This window comes from Schistocerca cancellata, chromosome 2 (genome assembly GCF_023864275.1).
Source record: "Schistocerca cancellata isolate TAMUIC-IGC-003103 chromosome 2, iqSchCanc2.1, whole genome shotgun sequence".
Taxonomy (NCBI): Eukaryota; Metazoa; Arthropoda; class Insecta; order Orthoptera; family Acrididae; genus Schistocerca; species Schistocerca cancellata.
Window position 1 is genome coordinate 747678281 of NC_064627.1, and position 24711 is coordinate 747702991.

At 44.2% G+C, this 24711-nt stretch overlaps 1 protein-coding gene and 1 non-coding gene across 2 annotated transcripts in view; both read right to left on the reverse strand.

The window, feature by feature from the left end:
* LOC126158234 (uncharacterized) overlaps positions 1–24711 on the reverse strand; it is a 679797-nt gene that overhangs the window by 195432 nt on the left and 459654 nt on the right. The window lies entirely within an intron of this gene.
* Positions 20956–21030, reverse strand: Trnat-ugu (transfer RNA threonine (anticodon UGU)). The gene has a single exon. It is a non-coding gene; the product is annotated as a tRNA-Thr (tRNA).

Sequence of the window (24711 nt, forward strand, 5' to 3'; positions counted from 1 at the left end):
ATGTCAACCTCCGGTGTCGGAAAGTTAGTGTTTGTGGAAGGTACCACGGACAGATTTGTGTATATGAACATTCTCAAACAGAACTTACAACAGAGTGTTGACCCTTGCGTCTTCCTAGAAATTATTACTTACAACAGGAAAATGATCCCAAACATATGGCGCAAATTGTCCGGCTGTGGTTGCTCTACAACACTCCACACACTCTTAAAACACCAGCTGAGAGGTCGGACCTGAATCCCATTGAACATTCGTGGAGTGAGCTGGAAACACGAGTGAGAAAACACGACATCCGTAGTAAGGCCTCTTTGAAAGAGTCTCTCCTTAGAGAATGGGAAGGTATCACGTCGGAAACTATAAGAAAATTGGTCCATTACATGCCACGGAGGTTGCGAGAAGGGTATGCATACGAAGTATTAAACATGTTCTGTCTTTGTTGGAAGTGTCATTTTCTGTTGGTGTATGGATACTTAATTCCCAGCGGAGTAGAGAACTTGGCAGACGTTTTTGTATTTTGTTTTGTAAAGGCTTGTTCATTCTCGTTCTATATACCAGCATAGCTGCATTGGCGACTGGCCATTGTGTATACTGCATATCCAATTAGTGTTTTTGGTTTCGTATTGTCAATAAAGGCAGTTTACTTTTCGACGCTCTAGTGTATGAATACTTATTCCCATTACTGTATCAGTTTTCCAAGCGTCAACCGATGAAGTGACGTTGCTTTGCCGTGACCTCCTGCGGTGCTCTTGCTTTCGCGGAGTTCTCTCTGTCTAAAACAGGGGCGGGCAGGAATCCTGCACGTGTGCGGTGCACTTGCACGCGTGCAGTTAACAGGTGTTCTGCGTGCACACAGGGGCAAGCTGGCCACCCGCTTATCTCCTCTCCCCACCATAACTTCTGTCTGCTCCTTCCTCTGCAATGCGTTTTGTTTCCTAGCTTGCTGTATTGAATGAAGGAATAAGGTTAGTAGGAGTGCTTGAAAGATATCGTGGTTTGAAAGAGTGCCTATTAACTACGATACGTTTTATTTAATTATCGTAGGTGGAGTGGAACAAAATTTCTACATACAGACAAACGCAAACAGTTACATAAATTTTCATCACTGATATCTGCTCTTAACCGAGACTTACTAATTCAGCAAATGGTTTTCCAGCTCTCGGTATATTAAGTGCAATCTTGTAACTTGCACGTACTGCTGGGTTATTATTGTTGTCGTCCTGAAAATAACAGTGCTCCATAAAATGTTAAATCAGTTAGATGAGAGACATGACGAAAGAAAGTTGCAGATCTCTCGTGACCACAGCAACTAAGACAGATTCATTTAGTATCGTCGCTCTTCTTAAGCTCAGTCAATTACCCCATCCGCTCACAATCCGACAATAAACTGTAATCGTTCTTGTGAAATTTGTTATAATGGCCTTCAATACTAAACTTCCACTGACCAGCGAGAATACTGCCACATATTAAACATTTCGAATTTTCACGTTTTTGCACAAAGAAAAAATGATTCTCCCATTACTTTTTAAAAGATAGCAAATCTCCACTTCACCGTTTCCTTGTTTCACTCTGCATTTTCCGGTTCCTAAAATACAACGTTCACTACGTAGTGGTCGCTTCGTATCAACGTCCGCAGCTTAGCCTGGTACTACACTGCCGCAACCTGCCGGGTGTCGCCACTGCCCCAGTGGACGATTGCACGCGAGCAGCACACGTGCAGCGCTGTGCGTTCATGAGCCGCGTGCAACGTTTGCCCGCCCCTGGTCTAAAAGATATGGTTTGCAACGCGCTGGTTGGGTAGCACCCCTTTGATACGGGGAGCCCGGCGCTCTGCAGCGCCTAGCGAGTCGACCGGCGCATCGCGTGGTTCACCGCTGTGCCGCACGGATGTTACTGCGGCGCCGCTGGCTGTTTGGCGAGCGGAACTGGAGTCTGGCTACAGTGACCAGTGAACAAGGGCTCTGTTCAAGAGTCATTCCGCCTTTGCGCTGTGACGAGAGCTCCGGAGCTTGGCCTAGCTTTTACATCTATGGCAGCTCCCTGGGTTGATTTTCAAACCGTGATTGCTTCGTATGGACACACTGTTCGACGAGTTTTCTTCTAAATAGCTTGAGTGTTGAGTTTGCATCACTGTTAATAAGTAGAATTAACTGACTTGTGCTCTGGTTGATTTTTCTATCAGTTCTTGATTGCTGTCAGTTGTGGCCGATATTCGGCGAATTTGTATCTTGTCTCAGTGAATTGCTGCTTCCACTACTTGTCAAGAAATTCCTCGCCTGCGTGCTAAAGGTTTACTTTCAACTTAAGTTGGATTTTGCTGTGCCACTTTCTGCCTATGGGCGGTTGTAACTTACCGAAAACTTTGTGCCGTCAAAGAGCGGTCGGTATCTTTCGTAGTTAAAACTGTGGGCAGATTTTCGTTCTTTACAAGGTCAGAATCCTGAGTGGCTCTGCAGATTACCTTTTATGAATGTTAATTTGATTCAAGCCGTCTTAACGGCAAAATTAGCATGAACTGTAGCTGCAGTTTATTACGCAATACCGAATTTAAGAAACTTTGAGCCGAATCTTATTTCCATTTGTTTTCTACCTTGATGATCCTGTGTTTTACCGTTGTGGTGATTTGTTTACGTGTTAATGTTAGTTGTGTCTGTTACAGAAGCTGTTGTCAGCGTACACTAGGTGCTGGTTTATGTTTCCGGTCGGGTGTCACGCACGAAATTCAGACGCGATGCCGATGTTGAACCTCAACCGTCAACAGTGTGCTAATTTATGTTCACTCTTCTCAGGTTACTGCATTATTTATTTGTTGTTACGCTTTTCTCTGTAAGTTGCAGATTCTTTGGTTGCTCAATTGCCATACACTTTTCCTGTCAAGACAATTTACATTCGAATAATTTAAAAACTTCTAGCTTGCTATAAACTGTTACCCTATTGACGTTCGTACGGCACTATCATTTTGCCTGGATCAAAATTCGTTCATACCACTTACACCAGTAGTTAAGTTTTTTTGTTTTACTTGTAGAGTTAATTCTGTGCAGCAGTAATACCGTTTTTATTAAAGTTACGGCCTGTAATGCTGTTTATATTGCACACCTTCAAGAGTTGTTTGCATAAATGGGTTGTAATTTTTTTTAATTTTGACTAATTAATTATGTAACCATGAGTATACCACCGGATGCTTATGGTAGTATTATTCTGTAACTGTGTTGTTGCCAGTGTTTGTAGCTTGGCTTTGTCATTTTTTTTTTCTTTTTTTACTATATCTTCAAATTGGAGCTCAGCATTCCACTCCAGCAAACCTTGTGCACAGCTGCCTACATTAACAGTTGCCAGTGCCTTTGTGACTCTCCTGCGTTTCACTGGGATTCAAATACTTCCTCTTGAGCCTCCGTGTGAGGTTTTCCGAAACGTAAGTTCGCCGTGGGGGGCCTAACGGATTTTGGAAGTGTGTAATAGGAGGTAGTAACTAAGCCACTAACAAGAGATATTTCTGACAACTAAAACTATCTAGAAAGGAGTAGACGTAGGCCATAAACGAACCTCTGATAAACAGGTCGACAACGAGCGCTAATTATTCTTTGTTCAGCCGATTATTTTCATGGCGAACAATGTTTACATTCCCGCCCATTCACACAAATTTAGGTTTCCTGTGCTTTCCCGAAAATTCCTCGGTCGAAAGCCGCTATGGACCATTACGATAAGGACTTAAGAAGTCGTTCTTAACAAAATCGACAGATTTTCAGTAGTGTCCCAATAAGTGTGAGAGGGCCGTTACTATTTATGGTATGAATAAATGGCCAAGTGGCTGACACTTGAAGTTACACAAGGCTGTTCACAGGCAATGCTGTTGTCTGCAGGAAGCTTGCAACGCCAAAAGACGGTAGCGAAATTCAAGAAGACCTAAAAAAAGAAAGGCACGATTAGTTTAACGTTTTGTCGACAACGAGGTCATTAGAGACGGAACAAAAGCTCGGATTAGGAAAGGCGGGAAAGGATAACGGCCGCATCCTCTTCAAATAAACCATTCCGGCATTTACCTTGAGGGATTTAGGGAAATTTCGGAAAATCTAAATCTGCATGGCCGGACGGGAATCTGGACCATCGTCCTCGGGAATGCGTGTCCCGTGGGCCTACCACTGCGCCACCTCACTCGGTCAGGAACACGGGTAGGGGATCGATGATTGGTACAGGGACTGGCAGATAACCCCGAACGTAAGTAAATGTAACGTGTTACGCAAAAACAGACGAAGAAATGCACAACTGTTCAATTACACTGTCAATGACAAATTACTTAAAACGGTAACTACGGTAAAATACCCAAGAGTAAGCATACTGAGCGACATAAAGTGGAATGAAAACATAAAGCAAACTGTAGGGAAATCAGATACCAAGTTGCGATTCACTGAAGGGTTCTTAAAAAATATCATTCGTCCACCACAGAAATAACTTACAAAACAACTGTTCAACAGATTCTTAAGTACTGGTCTGGAAGACAAAGACAAGATCCAACGAAGAGGGGGCGTTTCGTCACATGATCGTTTAACTGGTGCGAGAGAGCTCCGGGGACGCTGAACAAATTCCAATGGCAGACGCTACAAGAGAGGTGTCGTGCATCCAGAGGTGGTTTACTTTTGAAATTCCGAGAAAATCGGAAAGTTAGAGCTCAGACGGATGTGTACCGAGCATTATTTTTCTCACGCACCATCCGCGAACGGGACATAGGAAGGAGATTATATATATATATATATGAGAGAGACAGAGAGAGAGAGAGAGAGAGAGAGAGAGAGAGAGAGAGAGAGAGAGAGATATGGGGTACAGTAAGTACCCTCCCTCACACACATACGGTGCCCTGCGGAGTATAAATGTACACGGTTGTGGACGTAACATATGTACAATTTAAACTAAAGTACTAACACGAAAATAAGGATACGAAGGTGGTTTGATAAATTTCGTAAGAAACCAAGGAAAAAATGTTTGATTCGTGAACATCGTAGACAGAACTTGGAGGGATATACACTTGGTACCGCGATCCTCCAGCTTTTTCATCCCAGTGGAATAAAAACAGGTTCTGTTAAACTCTGCAAAATACTGCTACTATAACTTCCTCGCCGGCCGGTGTGGCCGAGCGATTCTAGGCGCTTCAGTCTGGAACCGCGCGACCACTACGGTCCCAGGTTCGAATCCTGCCTCGGGCATGGATGTATGTGATGTCCTTACGTTAGTTAGGTTTAAGTAGTTCTAAGTTCTAGGGGAATGATGACGTCAGATGTTAAGTCCCACAGTGCTCAGAGCCATTTATAATTTCCTCATTTGATGAAAATTGCTTCCCAGAGGACCAAAGTTTCAAGTTAGGGAACAGAAAGAAGTCACCCGGGGCTTTGTCTGGTGAAAAGCTGGATAAGGAACCAACTGAAAGCTCATACACTTTTGCCGTTGATATCACTGACGTGTGGGATGGTGCAATATCTCTGTGAAATAGCAATTTTTTGCATGCCAATCTTGGTCTTTTTTCAGCCAATGCATGTTTCAAACTATTCACCAATGAAGCATGATAAGGTCCAGTTATATTTCTAGCTTCTACTATGAGGATTAGTCCTTGGGAATCCCGAGAAAAGCGACCATCACCTTACAAAATTGTCTTTGCCTTCTTCGGTGTACTTTCACCAGCCATTGTCCATTGTTTTGGCTGGCGTTTTGACTCTAGTGTGTAACGACGGTTCAGCTTTTATCAACAGTCACCAATCGGTGCAGAAGTCTTGCGGACTGCGATTACACATCGCCGAACATTGTGTTGGAATGTTCTGCCGGATGCGCTTTTGGCTGCCTGTTAACAGTCGCGGAACCCACCTCGCACACAGGCAGTTCACCGTGCCGTGTATTATGCACTCGCTCATTCAAATACAGGGTGACCAAAAAGTCAGTATAAATTTGAAAACTGAATAAATCACGGAATAATGTAGATAGAGAGGTACAAATTGACACACATGCTTGGAATGACATGGGGTTTTATTAGAACCAAAAAAATACAAAAGTTCAAAAAATGTCCGACAGATGGCGCTTCATCTGATCAGAATAGCAATAATTGGCATAACAAAGTAAGACAAAGCAAAGATGATGTTCTTTACCGGAAATGCTCAATATGACCACCATCATTCCTCAACAATAACTGTAGTCGAGGAATAATGTTGTGAACAGCACTGTAAAGCATGTCCGGAGTTATAGTGAGGCATTGGCGTCGGATGTTGTCTATCAGCATCCCTAGAGATGTCGGTCGATCACGATACACTTGCGACTTCAGGTAACCCCAAAGCCAATAATCGCACGGACTGAGGTCTGGGGACCTGGGAGGCCAAGCATGACGAAAGTGGCGGCTGGACACACTATCACCACCAAACGACGCGCGAAAGAGATCTTTCTAGCAAAATGGGGAGGAGCGCCATCCTGCATAAACATCGTACTTTCCAGCAGGTGTTTATCAGCCAGGCTGGGGATGATGCGATTCTGTAACATACTGGCGTATCTCTCACCCGTCACGGTAGCAGTTTTGCTGTCCAGCGCCATCTGTCGGACATTTTGTGAACTTTTTTTGTTCTAATAAAACCCCATGTCATTCCAAGCATGTGTGTCAATTTTTACCTCTCTATCTACATTATTCCGTGGTTTATTAAGTTTTCAGATTTATACTGACTTTTTGATCACCCGGTACAATCTCAGCAACCTCATGAATTTTTATTCGGCGGTCTTTTATTACCATATAATGGATTTTGTCAATGATTTCCTTTGTGGTGACCTCAGCTGGACGTCTTCGGTGCTTGTCCGACCATGTTTAAACTCATTAATCCAAAAGTAAATGGTCTTCAAGGAAGGTGCAGAGTCCGATTGAACTTCATCCAATTCTGTTTTGATTTGAGCGGCGAACCAACCCTTCAAATTAAAATGTTTAATAACAGCACGAAAGTCAGTTTTTTTCCATTTTCAAACGCAGTCGATATACTGACCAATTCAGACGGCTGTCAACAACTTGTACTGTGTGGTACACATTGTTGAAATTCTCTATATGATCCCTGGAATAATCGACCTTACCAATCATGGAAATTTACGAGACTTAACAAACCTCCCTTGTAGACCTGAGTATCGTGTAGATTTGGCACTGAACAATGGAACGGAAAGTGTTAAGGCGTTAACAAAATCTTCACTTGTCATGGAATGACCTTCCTCGTCTTTGACAAGACGTTTAAACTCTGACCTCAACTCCTCCTCCGTGAGAACTCGAAATGGCACGGACTACATGCTGAAAAAGCTGAGACCTGAAGAAGAAAAACGCAGCCACCTGTTGATCTGTCATGCTGCACCGAATCATCTCGCTTTGTTTCATGTCTCGGACAAAACTGCATGCGACAGAGTGTTTACGCCGCTACGCTGTTGTAAATCACGCAAATTTACGAGGCGGGCTGTGTGGATCTGCAGATGGGCTGTGTAACGGTGGAGACGAGACCGGAAGCCGGCTGGCGCCGCGCTCCAGTGCCCCTGGCTGCTGCACGGAACGGCTTTCCTGAATCACTCTGCGTGCTGCTCTACAAACTACGCACTCTGCTGCTCCCCACGTTTAGCTGGACGCGAATTCACCGCACAAACACGGCGAAGCTTTGAACGTACAATATTTTACATTCGTCTGATTTACGGGCAAATGTTTCTGCTTTAGTCTCATTTCTGCCTGTCATAAACAAACTCAGTATTGTGACGCAAAGATCGTCGCTCGTATTGCCACCTACAGACAAACTATTGCTGGTTCCGTACGTACGCCTGACAGCGATTGCTGGTGCGCCAGTTCGAGTCGTTCGTTGCCCTCGATATGACAACTGGGCAAAAACAATTCAAAGGAGTGTTCCCAACTACGGTAGGTCCTCTGCCAAAAGTACTCAATTACTACTGAAGAAAAACATGATTCCTTCTCCACGAATTATGATGTAATACGGTCATTACGCTCAGTTTCTTGTGAATGTCACTGATGCTAATCACGTTGCCAAAGTAACGCTGGATGAACTACGAGGCGTGTTTTTTTAAGTAAGTACCGTTTTGAAATTAAAAGAAGACGTGCTAAGATATCTCACTAATTTTATTTTTACATGAAAGCCAGTACCTTAATGTACACACTGACGCCATTACAGTCTGATTCTTCCTTGTTTACGTTGTGTATGAGTGTTTAAGATACCTCCGATACTCGTGAGTCCCGCCGACTGTGAAGTACGGGCTGTTATAAGATTTCTTAGTGCTAAAGGCTTAAAAGCGATCGATATTCATCGTGAGATCTGTGCAGTTTACGGAGAAAACATTATGAGTGATGAAATAGTAAGAAAGTGGGTGAGGGCATTTAAAGATGGCCACACACATGAGCATGATGAACAACGGAGTGGACGTCCTTCGATTTCGTTAATGAAAGTTTGGTGCAGGAAGTGGAAAATAAGGTGAGAGAAAACAGACGCTTTACGATTTCCTCCTTGCGGGATGACTTTTCTAATGTTCCTCGTAGTGTTTCGTATGGCATTGTGACGGAGCACTTGAATTACGGAAAATTGTGCGCACGTTGGATACCGAAAATGTTGACGGATGTGCACAAAACCAAACGTTTAGACAGTGCAGTGACTTTCCTTGAGCGGTACCATAACGACGGTGATGATTTCTTAAGCCAAATTGTTACGGGCGATGAAACATGGGTGACCTACGTCACACCAGAATCAAAGCAAGAGTCCATGGAAGTTGAGCAAGGGCATCGTTTTGCTGCAAGACAATGCCCGTCTGCATGTGGCGAATCCGACCAAAGATCTCATCACATCTTTTCGATGGGAAACTCTAGATCATCCTCCGTACAGCTCTGATCTTGCGCCCAGTGAGTACCATCTGTTCCTGCACTTGAAGATACACCTGGGCGGTCAGCGTCTTCAAGACGATGGCGAAGTCAAAACAGTGGTGATGCAGTGGTTAACAAGTCAGGCGGCAGACTTCTATGAGGAGGGTATTCAAAACCTGGTACAACGTTATGACAGGTGCCTCAAGAATGACGGAAATTATGTAGAAAAGTAGATTAAGGTACAGGCTTTCGTGTAAAAATAAAATTATTGAGATATCGTAGCACGTTTTTTTTTTTTAATTTCAAAACGGTACTTACTTAAAAACACGCCTCGTACATTCGGTGCAGTTGACACTTTAGAGCTAGTAATTGTAGCATTCTACAAAAGATATTTTATAAAACGACAAAAAATCAAACTTTGTATTCTGGCATCCAATCCCTATTGAAAAGCTTGCTACAAAGCACTTAAGCTATTCGTTGCAGAATGATACTTAGATCTTCTCCGTTGTTATAAGGGTGGTTAGCGTCGATTCTGCCTCGCTGCATTACATTCCTAATGCATTCAATTCGCGCCAAGGAACAAAACTGTAGACCTCTAATTAATGAAAAGGGTCTACGCTGGATTCCCAGTTCAACTTCAGTGTATTAGCAAATCTCCTTAAGTACATCGTACCTGACAGAGACATAGCAGAGCAGACTGAGCAGAAAACACAACAAATACTGCCTCTCAACATAGACTAAATGGAACTGAACTGCTCTGGCGGGATCGAATGGTACAAATGGCTCTGAGCACTATGGGACTTAACATCGGAGGTCATCAGTCCCCTAGAACTTGGAACTACTAAAACCTAACTAACCTAAGGACATCACACACATCCATGCCCGAGGCAGGATTCGAACCTGCGACCGTAGCGGTCGCGCGATTCCAGACTGAAGCGCCTAGAACCGCTCGGCCACAACGACCGGCTCTGGCGAGATCCGCCACGAAACTATAAATAAGGCAGATCCGGGTACAGAAATGTGTCCTACACAAAAAAGAACAAAATTTGAAATTATATTTACATGAACTGAATCGTTAAATATGTTATTCTATATATAAAAAAATAATTATCAGATGTGTTACGTCAACAGTTTCAGTGAACATCATTTTACTTTTTAACTACGAAATAACTTTTATTACTAATATTTGCTACGAATTTTGATTCAGTAACGAACATACGTCTGGCGTTTTCGACATAAATAATTTGCGAATGCGACTTCAGGAATTGATGTCACATCAGTTTTATCGAATTTCCTGTGGATTTACGTACAATAATGATAATTTGAGCGTCGGAAACGAGACTATCTACGCCTAAAGATAACTGAAAACTTTTAAACAAGTGCAATCAAGAACGGCCACATTAGCAGTCATTTACGAAATGTATGTTCCATACGCGAAGTGTGCTGTAGGAATGTGAATCAGTTTTGGGATCGGTAACTTCATTATATTCTTTTCTGATTTGGACACACTGACTACATGTACAAATATATCTTCTAGTGGAACGACTGATCATTTGTACAGAATGAGTATAGAGTTCACTTCTTTTCAGCGAAATAGCAGGCGAACTGCCAGAGAGGCACAGGCCAACGGGGAATGCTTGGCAGGGGGTTGCTGGACCTTCGGGCCTACTGTCAGTCTTGCTCTGTTCAGTTGCTCCATCTTCCGCTGAAATTGTTCTCGATGGGAAGCAAACAAAACAACGTCATCAGAAAATCGAAGGTGGTTCAGATAAGAGCAGTTTATACCTATTCCTCCTCCAGCCCAGATTAATGATTTGAAGGCTTCTCCTATGCAGAAAATAGTTTATGTGCTGGGGCGATAATAAATGCTTTCATAAATTGGGTTCTGAAGAATATCTCACAAAACATAGGATTTCATGGCAGCCGCAGTGACTATTCTTGGAGAAATAGACACAATGACGTTAATGGAAAACTAAGTCTGTCTAGTGTGTTTACAATAGCATTTCTGCATTTTAAAGAACAGATTCATTGTCAAGCTTCAGTTGTTATCCAAGGACTTTCGGTACGATATCAGCACGCGAGAAACGTGTAGCTCTGGGAGTTACAGTGTGTCGTTAGTTGCAGATTGTAAAGTGGTCGTGGAACGTACACAGAATTACTGTGCGTAGGGAGTTAAAGGAATGGGTACAGCGGCAGAGCGTCTCCTCACAGGCCACACATTTCCGTGGCCGATGCTAAGCGGTGCTTGATGTGGAGCGGAGAATGTGGCAATCCGATGGAACGGTTCAGGTATGGTTTATGCATGGAGAACGTTACCTGCCATCACGTGTGCTGCCAACAATGAAATAGTTGTCCGTCTCGGTAGCTGCGCGGCCAGCGCGGCGGATTGCTAAGCGAAGGGGGCCGGGTATTCCCGGCCGTGACAGATTTCATCCGCTTGGGGAGTGGGTGTTGTGTTAACCTTACTTTCGTATCGTTATAATTGACATTACTATTGAGATGGCTAAACGTGCATAGCCAGAAAGCCAATAATTGAGAAAAAACATTGAAGTACAAAGGAGTTGGCGTTAAGGTATAGGGCTTTTTTCGTCGTCAGACTATAATCTTCTTCTTGCGCTTAAGAAAACGGTAAATGCGAAGCAGACGAACACATTGTACAGTATGGTGTACCGCGTACAGTAGAGAACAGTTCGGAGATTATGATGTTTATATCATCACGACAATGCACAGTCATAAAGCAGCAACTGTGTGAGGCACTTATTTGTGAGGAATAAAAAAACTGAACTCCGTCCGACCAGACCTCGGAAGTTCCATCGTTACCTACCGACCGCCGTGTCATCCTCAGCCGATAGGCATCACTGGATGCGGATATGGAAGAGCATGTGGTCGGCACACTGCTCTCCCGGCCGGTGGCAGTTTTCGTGGCCGGAGCCGCCACTTCTCAACCAAGTAGGTCCTCAGTTGGCCTCATAAGGGCAGACTGTACCTCGCTTGCCAAGTGTTCGGCAGACGCGAAAATAGCCATGTCTGACACCGCTTAAACTTCGGTGATCTGATGGGAACCGGTGTTACCAGTGCGGCAAGGTCGTTGACTGGTATGTGGGGAATAGCATTCCTGAAATGGACTGGCCTGCACACAGTCCCGACTTGAACCCAATGGAACATACCCAGCATTCAACATCACTGTCTTCTCTGGTTTTGGCTCTTGAGGAAGAATTGGGCTGCCATTCCTCCACAGACATTCAGACATCTTACTGAAAGCATCTCCAACAGAGTTGAAGCCGCTATAAAGGCGAAGCGGGAACACATCCCATATTAATGTCCACTAATAAGTGTCCGGTTACTTTTGATCAGGTAGTGTATGTTCCACCCCCAACTTCACAAACTACAACATGAACGCACGGTAGCTCTCATGCATACGCCGTTCCTCTACTGTTGGCATCGCAGTGAGGTTTCTTAACGAGCGTACGGACTGGGCAACGAACAGCAGCCAATCGCTTCGTTGGCCGAAATTTGCTTTATGTACGGGAGGCAAATTTGAGCCAATGAAGCGGTTGGCCTTGCTCCGGTTCAGTCTGCTGGCGGTAACATCGAAGCGTTGGCGTTTGTTTGGCGTTGGGATCCCTCTCCCAGTTTGGACGCCGGGTCGAATGTTCGTTGGTTCGGTAGCGATTTGTTCTCTCTCTAAACCAGGTGTGTTTTTAAATGTTTCAGGAGAGCCATAAGTCGCACTGAGTATCTTTTATTGACCGGTTTCGCTTTTCACTTTCACAACAGCATCATCAGAAACTGTGTTACTTATGTTTAAAGTACAGTAGTTGGTGTTAAATTGAACACCGGTCAATGAAACATACTGAGGGCGACTTGTGCCTATCCTGAAAAAAAACTTAATTTCAACAGTCGCTGTTTCCCCGAAGGCAGTGGCTGCTCTCGCTAAGGCCGGTATTACACTATCATATTTGTTTGACAAAGAAATATGATGAAATAATCGCCAAATTTCTTTGGTAAAGAGCTTTGACGTGACACTTAGAAGAGGTATTCACTGTCGTCATATTTTTCGTCAAATGTCAAGATGGCGAACAACAACTTGTTACTATGCGCCGCAGTTGTTAGTACCGCAATTGCATTGTGTGTGTATTTGGAAGAAAAGCGGCGGAAAAAAGGAAACGAATTTGTATGAAACCATAGGTATTACGTCGAGACAGTAAAAGCATTCGGCAAAATTTGTTACGAGAGCTGCAAGTGGGGGACGTCAAGTCTTGTATATAAATTACTTCCGAATGGCTGAGGGCTTATTTCATTATTTTCTCAGTAAAGTGTTTTCTCATATCACAAAACAGAATACTCTCTTGAGAAATGCTATTCGTGCAGAGGATATGCGGACTGTGACATTGTGATTTCTTGATTCAGAAGAGAGCTACTCTAGTTTACAACACAGCACTCTTATATCACATTGCACATTAGCCAAAATAACTCTAGAAATGTGTGAAATGATTTATAAAGCACTAACGTGGGATTATGTGAAGGTAAATAAATGTTTCGTACACTATATGGGCAATAGGACCTATTTTCACTTTTGAATAATTTAATTAATGGAATTAGTGTTCCAACAACTACAAAATTAATAAAAAGTACGAAACAGATGAAGCGCTTTTTAAAAATAGACAAAGCAGAGCGGATAGCTAAGAAAGATTTTTATTTTATTTTATTTTAGAGTATGGCAACATCGTCTATTCCGGCTCGCTGAAAAGCTGCCTGGATGTTTCCAGATGTAGAAATGGACGGCTGTAGTGGTGATGGTGGACAAAGTCGCCTGAAGCATATGCCACCTGCTCATCAACACACAATTAAAAGCATGCAATGTGCCCCTTGCTCACCCCCACCCTAGTCGAAGCAAGTTTACTAAAAAAAAGGGAGAGAGAGTGAAAAGAGTCGAAGGAACACGCCAACTTTGAAGCCATGTTTACAAACACACTACAGGGACATCAAATAGATGTAACGATGCCAGCGCTCCAAGCTGTTGACATTTCACATTGCAGTGAACAAAAGACGAACGACTTTCATGATCAAATCTATGGCGAGGCTCTAGATTTGATCACATTTATTTGACGACACGCAAGATTTGACAAAGTTCCGTATTAAACCATCAAATTTCTTTGGCATAAAAAATTTGACATATCAGTTTTGACAAAGAAATATGATAGTGTAATACCGGCCTAAGGGCGTGCATTTATTGTGCTTAAAAATACTGGCGTATAGAATGGAATATGGAGAGCATTAAAGTGGATAGAGTTTTGTCGTGAACGGGAATATTTATGGGCCCCTCCGAACTGCGATTATACAAAACGAACTGAAAAAAGTTGACGTTGGGAGGGAAATAACTCAGCTATTAGAAAGTGATATGCACGATGTGAGAAAGAAAATAGTCTTTTTATTGACATCTTTTCGCCATGAACGACAAAGAGAAACAAACAAAACTGGGAGTGAGTGTTAACTTTCTGCTGCAAGTACAGCTGTGCTAAAAGAAGTCTTATCTTTGGAAGTTTTAGGGCCTACAAAATTCAATAAAATTCGAAATATGTAGCTTTCATTTGGAAAAAAGTGTAAAGTAGTCCATACTGCAATTGAGATTTAAGACAGACTGTAATTTTATTTGACCGAATCCAGTCTCGTCACTAGTTGGTCTAGGGTGTACGCACTAGGGCTGCTGATACAATATCGATATATAACGGCGGTATTTTGTCCCCCGATATTTCGATATTGAAATGGCAATATCGAGTGCCGTTATTTTTATTTTGTATTTTTTCAAAATTTTGGGTACATATTTGGTCTTTTGAAATTGTAAAAGAACAAAGTCTTGCCACTTTTTGAGCTTTCACCACGTCCAGTCTTTGCCTTTGACTCTGTGTGTGTGTGTGTGTGTGTGTGTGTGTGTGTGGGTGTGGGTGTGTGTGGGTGTGTGTGTGTGGGGGGGGGGGGGAAGGTGTGAATTGAATAACAGTATTTCAGATGCGAAGAAATAGCACACCACAGGCGTTAAAAAACAATTTTTAACGCCACTTGTTTGCTATTTCTTTACATCAGCATTCTTCAAGAACAGTTGCTGAAAGTAATGAGCAAAAATGTAAATGACAAGATTGATCTTTGCGATGGGCGGAGACGTGTAAGGGGAAATGATGTTCCCGACAAATCCGAGATGTGAAGAAACAGAGCGACGGAGGCATCGGACACCTTTTATTGTGCCACTCTAACGCAGTTAGCATTGTTAGCAATGTGGTTACCGCCAAGCGTGAACGTGCATTGTTTTCCTTCTTGCACTAAGAGGGATACGCAGGCTGCTAGTTTGTTGATGCACAGAATCTCTAATAATAAATCAATATTTAAATATACAGCTCTAAAACCGGCAGTATATTTACAACGTGAAGTCGACATTTTTATGGGCCGGAATGTCGGTATTTTTTCCGTCGATGTATCGATAATTTTTCTCGACATAACGGGCGCCGATAACGATATTTTTTTTTAAAATGTGGATATATCGGATCGCGATATTTTTAAAAACATCAACAGTCCTGACATTAAGACAACTTAAAATCTAAGCAATTGGCGGAGTAAAAACGCTATTAGGAAGACAGTGGGCAGGTTCCCCTACTGATTTTTCCAAAGCACGAGATGATAAAACACAGCGCGGGGTTTTCTGGTGTGAGGCAGGCAGGCATCAGCGGAGAAGAGCGGCGACCCGGCGGCCAGGGTCAGCTCGCTACGGCGCCACAAAGCAGGCGGCGCGGCCTCATTAGCGGGACGCCTAACCAACAGGCGCGCCCTCACCGGCCAACAAGCACTCGCCGCGGCGCCGCTGCCCCTCCGGTTCCTCCCCTGGAGCCCTGCAGCCGGCGCCCGCAACGCTGCTGCCGCTTCACGCTGCCGACGACCCCCACTGTTACGGCATGCAACTAATAGTGTCTCGATGGTGCTCTCCATCTCCGTCCATGCAAATGTGACAGATGGTATCGCCAAAAGATACACGGCAATCGACGGAAAGCGACTGTTTTTGAAACGCAGAGGACTCAGTTTTTAATGTAAAATCAACTTTACTGCGTAGAAAACTTCTCAACAAGATGTCATTAATGCGTAGTAAGTCTCTAGAATGAAATTTTCACTCTACAGCGGAGTGTGCGCTGATATGAAACTTCGCCGGCCGAAGTGGCCGCGCGGTTCTGGCGTTGCAGTCTGGAACCGCGAGACCGCTACGGTCGCAGGTTCGAATCCTGCCTCGGGCATGGATGTGTGTGATGTCCTTAGGTTAGTTAGGTTTAACTAGTTCTATGTTCTAGGGGACTAATGACCTCAGCAGTTGAGTCCCATAGTGCTCAGAGCCATTTGAACCATTTGATATGAAACTTCCTGGCAGATTAAAACTGTGTGCAGGACCGAGACTCGAACTTGGGACCTTTGCCTTTCGCGGGCAAGTGGGCCGAGTTCGAGGTCCCGAGTTCGATTCTCGGTCCGGCACACAGTTTTAATCTGCCAGGAAGTTTCAATGTGTAGTAAGATTTAAAGATACTGTCAGACAGGTGATGTCCTTTCGTTTTTTGAACGCAGCTTTCGAACTTTGCTGCATATCCACGTGTGCACGTCCAAACATCGCTTGATCAATTTTTGTCGCTTTCTGTTTGATACTCTCTGCGATATTCCGCTGGTTTTTTCCCGTGATATCGAGTGGCGAGGTAAAGCCCGATCGACAGACAAGACTTCCTGTTGTTTAATATCGCTCACATCATTTCAGCACACTCGCCAATTTCTTCCGCCCGAAATTCTTTTTCCGAAGTGCTGCAGTTACTGCTGGAAGTTGAGTACAAATTCAACATCCAACTCTCAAAATAAGTGCGAGGCTTCTCATTAACAGCGTCTCGTATATTGTACTCTTATTTACAATAACTGTGCATTACAAAGCTATTGCATTATGTGCGACATCACAAAAAGTCCAAAAACGTTCTGTCTTCATTAACCGATGTCAATTGAATGTATCTATACAACCAGTACTCTCTTGTCCTCATGACGTCACAGGCACTGTCACGACCGCTCTTCCTCTATGGCGCGCACCATATCTCCAAGGCAGGCACCGACAACACGGAATAATCCTCCCGACAAGCAGGTATCGCGAAGGTGGTACGATGTTTCGCGTCGTCTCGGCTTGCAGATACGCCGCGTCCATCCACGCTTGTGCAACACGTCACTTCATCAAAGTGATATTTTATACTATACCTCATTCAGTACAAATACTTTGCGGAGTTTGTAGACTATTGAGCTGAGACATTCTCGAGAGAAAAAAAAAAAAAAAGTCGAAAGTGATCAAATCAGGGGACCTGGGTGTCCCAAGATGTAGCCGAAACGTGAAATCATTCTGAATCATGCGGAGAATCACGCTCTTTGCAAATCGTGCATTGCGTTGCCTCGCATATTCTATTGGAAACGGATGTTTTAACGCTGGATTGACGTCTTCTCGGCTTATGTACGCAAAAAAGCGCCGAGCATGTGATCACAAAGTTAGGCGGCGACTATTACACTTACACTATTTTCTTCGTCTTCTGAACAATACACGCCAATCGAGACGGAAATGCCAATTAATTAATACACCGCACCAGGCAAATTTTACGAGGATTGTCATTAGCCACGCGGTGGAAACTTTGTTTAACGATTTTCTCATTGCAGATGATGATTATTGGATGCAATATCTCGACATTTTCCGGAGTCGTTACAATCTTACAGCCTTATTCGAATCAAGTGCCTTGTACTTTCCAATACTTCCAGTTGTTCTCAGACCGGAAACTCACTTGAGCTTCGTATTGGGACTATAGACGGTACCCAGCAATCTTGAAATGAAAGCGAAAAAGTCTTGAAAAGAAAGCGAAAAAGCCGCTGAGCTATCGAGAGTTACTCACTACTTTTCGACATACGCGTCACATGGAAACTTGCTGTTCTCTGACGTACACTGCTCCACGTCTATTGAAATGGAAACGTATAGCGAGACCACTGAGTGCTGGATCCCACACCGACATACATCTAGGGGCCAGGTACTAGTTATCTGAAATATGTCTGGTTTCCGTCTGTCACCCGTATAGTTTGTGAAACTTACCAGTAATGGATGTTGGAGAAACGAGATGGACACACTTTTGTTGTTCTGCTAACTGTTGGGACGGCTGCCCACAGCCGTCGTCTGCACCGTCGCCGCGACGATTCTGGGGAGCATCGATAGCTGTTCATTGGTAAGTACCATACACGCGTGGAAATCTTGTAGTGGTTAAATAATTCCATGAGCAAGCGATATGAAACCGCTGGTTATGGGCAACCTATTAGCGGCAGCCAGTGCAATGTGTGTATTCATTGGTTGAAGTTGTTGCACAACCGACAACTCGTTAGATCCAATCATAGCACATCCAAACAATGTCATCTTTCCCCGTGAAGTACACAACTACATCAAACCAACTGTTTCACTGAAAAGCATGTAGGCCATTTGTCCGGGGCGATTTCAGGCAGAATGTTCACATCAAACTAGTTATAGGAATGACAGAGGACATACCTTTATTCAATGGAAGAATGAAAGAAAACTTTATTCATGTAGAATTGAGATAGCCTATAAGATAAGCTCTCGATTTCTACGTACTGCTCATCAGCCTGGGACTCTTACCAATTAGAACTGACGGAGGCTGCAGGGAATATTGATCAACTCTCTGCCCGTTTCGTTATGGGTTCGTATAGCTATTGACGGAGTCTCGACCAACTCCTGTGAGAGATGCTACAATCATGGGGGTACTCGACACGGATATCCTTACAGTTAAAATGAGACCGCAAATTCCAAGAATAGTTAAGCAACATTTACGTCTCTTCGTTTGTTTGTCAATCAATGCCTCACGACCCTTGCTCTTTCGCTACTCCCGAACTTGGATGTAGAAGGAATGTACTGCCGATATAAAGACTGTCCAGTAAAACGCGTTTGCAGTCTGAACTGACAGACCAGACCAAGTATGGCAACCTGACATGATCAGTGCGAGAAATAGGTGTCCATAAGGACAATCAAGGGGAAATCTATACCCGGATGAACTAAGTCTAACCTTATTAAGATGATTAAAATTCTTCTTAGTTTCGTATCGCATCATTGTATAAAATACATTATATATTTTAAAATATAAGCTATAAAAACCGACGTTTCGGTCCTATTACAAAGGCTTTCTTCAGGGCAAGACTGATTTCATTGGAGGAAAAGTACCCCTATTTATTGCTAACTATCGGTGCCAATAAGTCGTATTTCTGGAACTTGTTGGTCCCAGAATCTAAAAGGCTAGTCACGACGAGAGGGAGACGGTAAAAAGGAGGCTATTTGTGGACTATTCGGCTTGCCGGTGATTGGTGCCTGTCTGCAAATCAGTGCTTGGCTTCTAGTGGGCGGATTTTCTTCTTCGTGTGCGCGGCAATAGAGCGACAATTCTTATATAGCTGTTAGACTGTCGCGTCAGTAACTGGTGAGGCTTCTGCTCGCGGCCCGTTAGTCTGAGGTAACTGGCAGCCAGGACGCCGGAAGTTTGTTGCCATCTCCTCTATTGACGTTGTAACGCTGCTTCATGTCAGTCGCCTCTCGTATTTTGCGTCGGCGCGCCCACGACTCTTTCGGCAGTAAACGGGCTTCCTGGAACATGACAATTTGTCCACAACACTAATAGAGAGGATGGCTACAAACTCTCGGCGTCCTGGCTGCCAGTTATCTCAGACCAACGGGCCGCCAGCGGTCGTGGGGCAGACGCCTCGCAGGGCAGGGCATGGACGCGAAAGTCTAACAGCTATATAAGAACTGTCGCTGCATTTCCGCGCACACGAAGACGAAGCATACACACCAGAAGCCAAGATTTGCAGACAGGCGCCAAACATAGACAAGCCGAATAGTCCACGAATAGCGTTCTTCCCGTCATGACTAATTTCAGAAATATGACGCACTGACACAGATAGTTTGCAATAAATAGGGGCATCTTCCCTATAGTAGAAACAATAGAGGGTCGTTGTAATACGGCTGAAACGTCGGTTTTATAGTTCGTATTTTAAAACAGTTCATATTTTATAAAATGACGCTGTACAACACCGAGAAGAATTTTAATTATCTTGGTTACTATCTTTGAACTACCGGTCTAAACTTCATACTAGTTACTAACCACCTTCCACACGGAGCACGTCCGTATCTCAGCACTGAGTTCTAGTATCAGCCGCACGCAGTTGACGTCAACAAGTGTATGGGCCTGAAGGTGAAGCTGTTGCCACGTTGAAGCTAGTTGCCAAAATAAAATCGAAACCTTAAATACAGCGCCGGCCGCGGTGGTCTAGCGGTTCTAGGCGCTCAGTCCGGAACCGCGGGACTGCTACGGTCGCAGGTTCGAATCCTGCCTCGGGAATGGATGTGTCCTTAGGTTAGTTAGGTTTAATTAGTTCTAAGTTCTAGGCGACTGATGACCTCAGCAGTTAAGTCGCATAGTGCTCAGAGCCATTTGAACCTTAAATACAGCTGGAGGAATTTCTCCATTTTTAATATAAATTTCTACCAGTTGACGTCCCACTGTCCTGCATTTCAACTATGGATGTACGAAGAGTTCACCATTCAAGCAAAGAATGGCAGCGGTGCAGCGTATTTTAAAATTTTGTGAAGTGTTGGGCGGGCTACCTGATATGTCTGGGAGAGAATGACGATGTTTCGTTCACTATTCTTTATTAATTATTCAGTCGTACACATATTACAGGCAGTGTTAGCTTTTTTATTTAGCACACTCTCGTTCCATTACCCAACACGTCAAATCAAGATCAACTACACTACAAATCACACTAAGCAACAACACATCGCAGAAACAGCGAGCTGAATATTTTAAGTGTCACAGTTTAGCGTACCATAAGCACGTTTTTTTACTTTAGATTGTTGGATTTAAGCACATGACAAAGCAATTGATGAACAGGATATTTGTGTCGATATGGCCCGACATTCTAAAGAAGCTTGCTAATATGAAATGATAATTAAATCGACACCCTAGTTGCAAACAAGCGTTGATAGACATCATTGAGGACATGTTGAAAATGTGTGCCCCGACCGGGACTCGAACGCGGGATCTCCTGCTTACATGGCAGACGCTCTATCCACCTGAGCCACCGAGGGCACAGAGGATAGTGCGCCTGCAGGGACTTACCCCTTGCACGCTCCCCGTGAGACCCACATTCCCAACATGTCCACACCACTACATTCGTAGCACGCCTAATAGATGTTTGCCCATTACACTCATTACTCGTGGCAGATTAATCTACCAAGTCCTGTACGAGTTGGGGCATAGCGTGTGCTAATATGTTTTAGCCGGGGATCGTCGTTGCAGTTTCGCTAGCGAGAATAGACGTCGTTGAATCAAGAGTTGTTTATGTTGATATGCGGTAAGGGCTCTGATAACCGTGCTATTTAGTGGCCAAATTCGATCATCTTCATAGTCGTCGTCATCATTTTATTGGTATCTGGTGTGCATATCATCAGCTGATTACGTAAGTAAGGAGGATAAAAACATTGGGTACGGACCTACAGAGAAAACAGTAGCTAGCCGATTATAGGAACACTGCCTGCTAACCTGTTATGGGACACAAGCTCTTTAAAAGTTTCCGATAATTCCGTAAGCTGTTGTATCTTTTGATGCGGGGACAAGCGTGATACTTGCGGGAAACTGGTGTTCGAACTTGGTTGGTGTGTTGCGCACACGGCTGTCAGTCCTAGCACTGCGCAACTAAGGAACACTTGTGAGTGGCAGAGGTGGCGTGAGCTGCCCGGCGGGACGTGTGCTGGGCCGGTGCTTCACAAGCGGTGCTGCCAGGTGCGCAGGTGGGGAGGCAGCCAGACGTACCTGCGCGGCAGTGGCGAGGCGCTGCGCTGCGCTGCGACGCTCGGCCCGACTGCGGCCGCCGCTTCCCGGTCGAGGGTGGCGTGCGGCCGGGCCGTTTGCAGCGAGCGACAGCTGTGCCAGGGACCGCCCTGACACCCACCACGCTGCACGCGCGACTCGCAGCCAACTTGCTCGGGCCGGGCCTCTGTTTCGTTCCTCCGGTTTTCTTCCTTGTCCGTGTTCTACCTCTCGCAATAGCACACAGCCAGCACGCCGTTCTCGAAGTTGTCAACAAAGGCGTGCTAGTTAGCGAGGGCATTTTGCGCATTACGCTCTAGAAAGCAGAGTGCCTTTGAGACATTCCTTCGTCCCATCTTTCAAAGCCGACTTTCGTGGCAGATAATTTTGCATCCTTGTGATTTTTGTGACTTGGACACTAGACCGCGTTTCCGTGCTTAACGTCCCGTCTCCTACATCTACATTCTACATTTATACTCCGCAAGCCACCCAACGGTGTGTGGCGGAGGGCACTTTACGTGCCACTATCATGACCTCCCTTTCCTGTTACAGTGGCGTCTGGTTCGCGGGAAGAACGACTGCCGGAAAGCCTCCGTGCGCGCTCGAATCTCTCTAGTTTTACATTCGTGATCTCCTCGGGATGAATAAGTAGAGGGAAGCAATATATTCGATACCTCATCCAGAAATGCACCCTCTCGAAACCTGGACAGCAAGCTACACCGCCATGCAGAGCGCCTCTCTTGCAGAGTTGGCACATGAGTTTGCTAAACACCGCACTCCTACTGCTGGAGACGACGTCAGACACTGTAAAGACGCAGTAAGCACAGGCACGGGCGGTTCTAGAGGGGGTGAAAGATTGGGACGGGGGGGGGGGGGGGTGCCACCACCCAGGGCGGCAAAATCGTAATCGTAAATTTTAATATGGTTCCAAAAGGATGAAATAAACAAGACAAATAAAGAAATATGAGGATAAGCGCGAAATACAATCATTCGTTAAGTCTAGTGTCTTAACGGAAACCATACCCGGAATTGTGATACAGACCGCAAATGAAACGTTGGATTTGTTGACATTGGGTGCGTTTTTTTAAACTAGCAAAGCTTACTAGTCGCAGTGTTGTCAACTGAATTTCTACCGTGCACCTACACAATACTTCAAATGCACCTACGCCAGCAATATTTGTTGATGTATGACATGTCATGTTATGCATATTATTCGGTTGACTTTCTGGTTTCGCTGACGCAAGTTGCAACCCCCGGCAGCAAGAGGGCTCCGAATTGTAGTGGGTAACACGACGGTACAGGTACACAACTATGTTGGTGCGTGAGGAATTTAATCGAGCTTCTAACCTCTGAAAACTTCGTCCATACACGGGGAGACCTCTCCTTCGGCGTGACAACGCCAGACTACATACGAGAGCTGCTACGCCTGCAACAATGCGACGCCTTGCGTTCATTTTCACGTGTCATCCTCAAAACAGTCCCGACTTGGCCCCATCCGACTTTCATCCGTTTCCACAACTTCTGGTCTTTCGTTGAGTAAAATGTTCCCCGACAGGGTGACTATGTTGAAGAATGTCGTTTTTGTTGTGGTCTTCAGTCCTGAGACTGGTTTGATGCAGCTCTCCATGCTACTCTATCCTGTGCAAGCTTCTTCATCTCCCAGTACCTGCTGCAACCTACATCCTTTTGTATCTGTTTAGTTTATTCATCTCTTGGCCTCCCTCTACGATTTTTACCCTCCACGCTGCCCTCCAATACCAAATTGGTGATCCCTTGATGCCTCAGAACATGTCTTACCAACCGGTCCCTTCTTCCTGTCAAGTTGTGCTACAAACTCCTCTTCTCCCCAATCCTATTCAATACCTCCTCATTAGTTATGTGATCTACCCATCTAATCTTCAGCATTCTTCTGTAGCACCACATTTCGAAAGCTTCTATTCTCTTCTTGTCCAAACTACTTATCGTCCATGTTTCACTTCCATAGATGGCTACACTCCATACAAATACTTTCAGAAACGACTTCCTGACACTTAAATCTATACTCGATGTTAACAAATTTCTCTTCTTCAGAAACGCTTTCCTTGCCATTGCCAGTCTACATTTTATATCCTCTCTACTTCGACCATCATCAGTTATTTTGCTCCCCAAATAGCAAAACTCCTTTACTACTTTAAGTGTCTCATTTCCTAATCTAATTCCCTCAGCATCACCTGATTTAATTTTACTACATTCCATTATCCTAGTTTTGTTGATGTTCATCTTATATCCTCCTTTCAAGACACTATCCATTCCGTTGAACTGCTCTTCCAAGTCCTTTGCTGTCCCTGACAGAATTACAATGTCATCGGCGAACCTCAAAGTTTTTATTTCTTCTCCATGGATTTTAATACCTACTCCGAATTTTTCTTTTATTTCTTTCACTGCCTGCTCAATATACAGATTGAATAACATAGGGGAGAGGCTATAACCCTGTCTCACTCCCTTCCCAACCATTGCTTCCCTTTCATGTCCCTCGACTCTTATAACTGCCATCTGGTTTCTGTACAAATTGTAAACAGCCTTTCGCTCCCTGTATTTTATCCCTGCCACCTTCAGAATTTGAAAGAGAGTATTCCAGTCAACATTGTGAAAAGCTTTCTCTAAGTCTACAAATGCTAGAAACGTAGGTTTGCCTTTCCTTAATCTAGCTTCTAAGATAAGTCGTAGGGTCAGTATTGCCTCACGTGTTCCAATATTTCTACGGAATCCAAACTGATCTTCCCCGAGGTCGGCTTCTACCAGTTTTTCCATTCGTCTGTAAAGAATTCGCGTTTGTATTTTGCAGCTGTGACTTATTAAATAAATGTTAATAAAGTTTGTTTTATTTAAAAAGCTTTCCCATGAAAAACAGAGGCATTACTTTTCAGCTCATCCTCGTAATAAAGATAAATGTCAGCATGTGATAGCCTAACAGTTCCTATA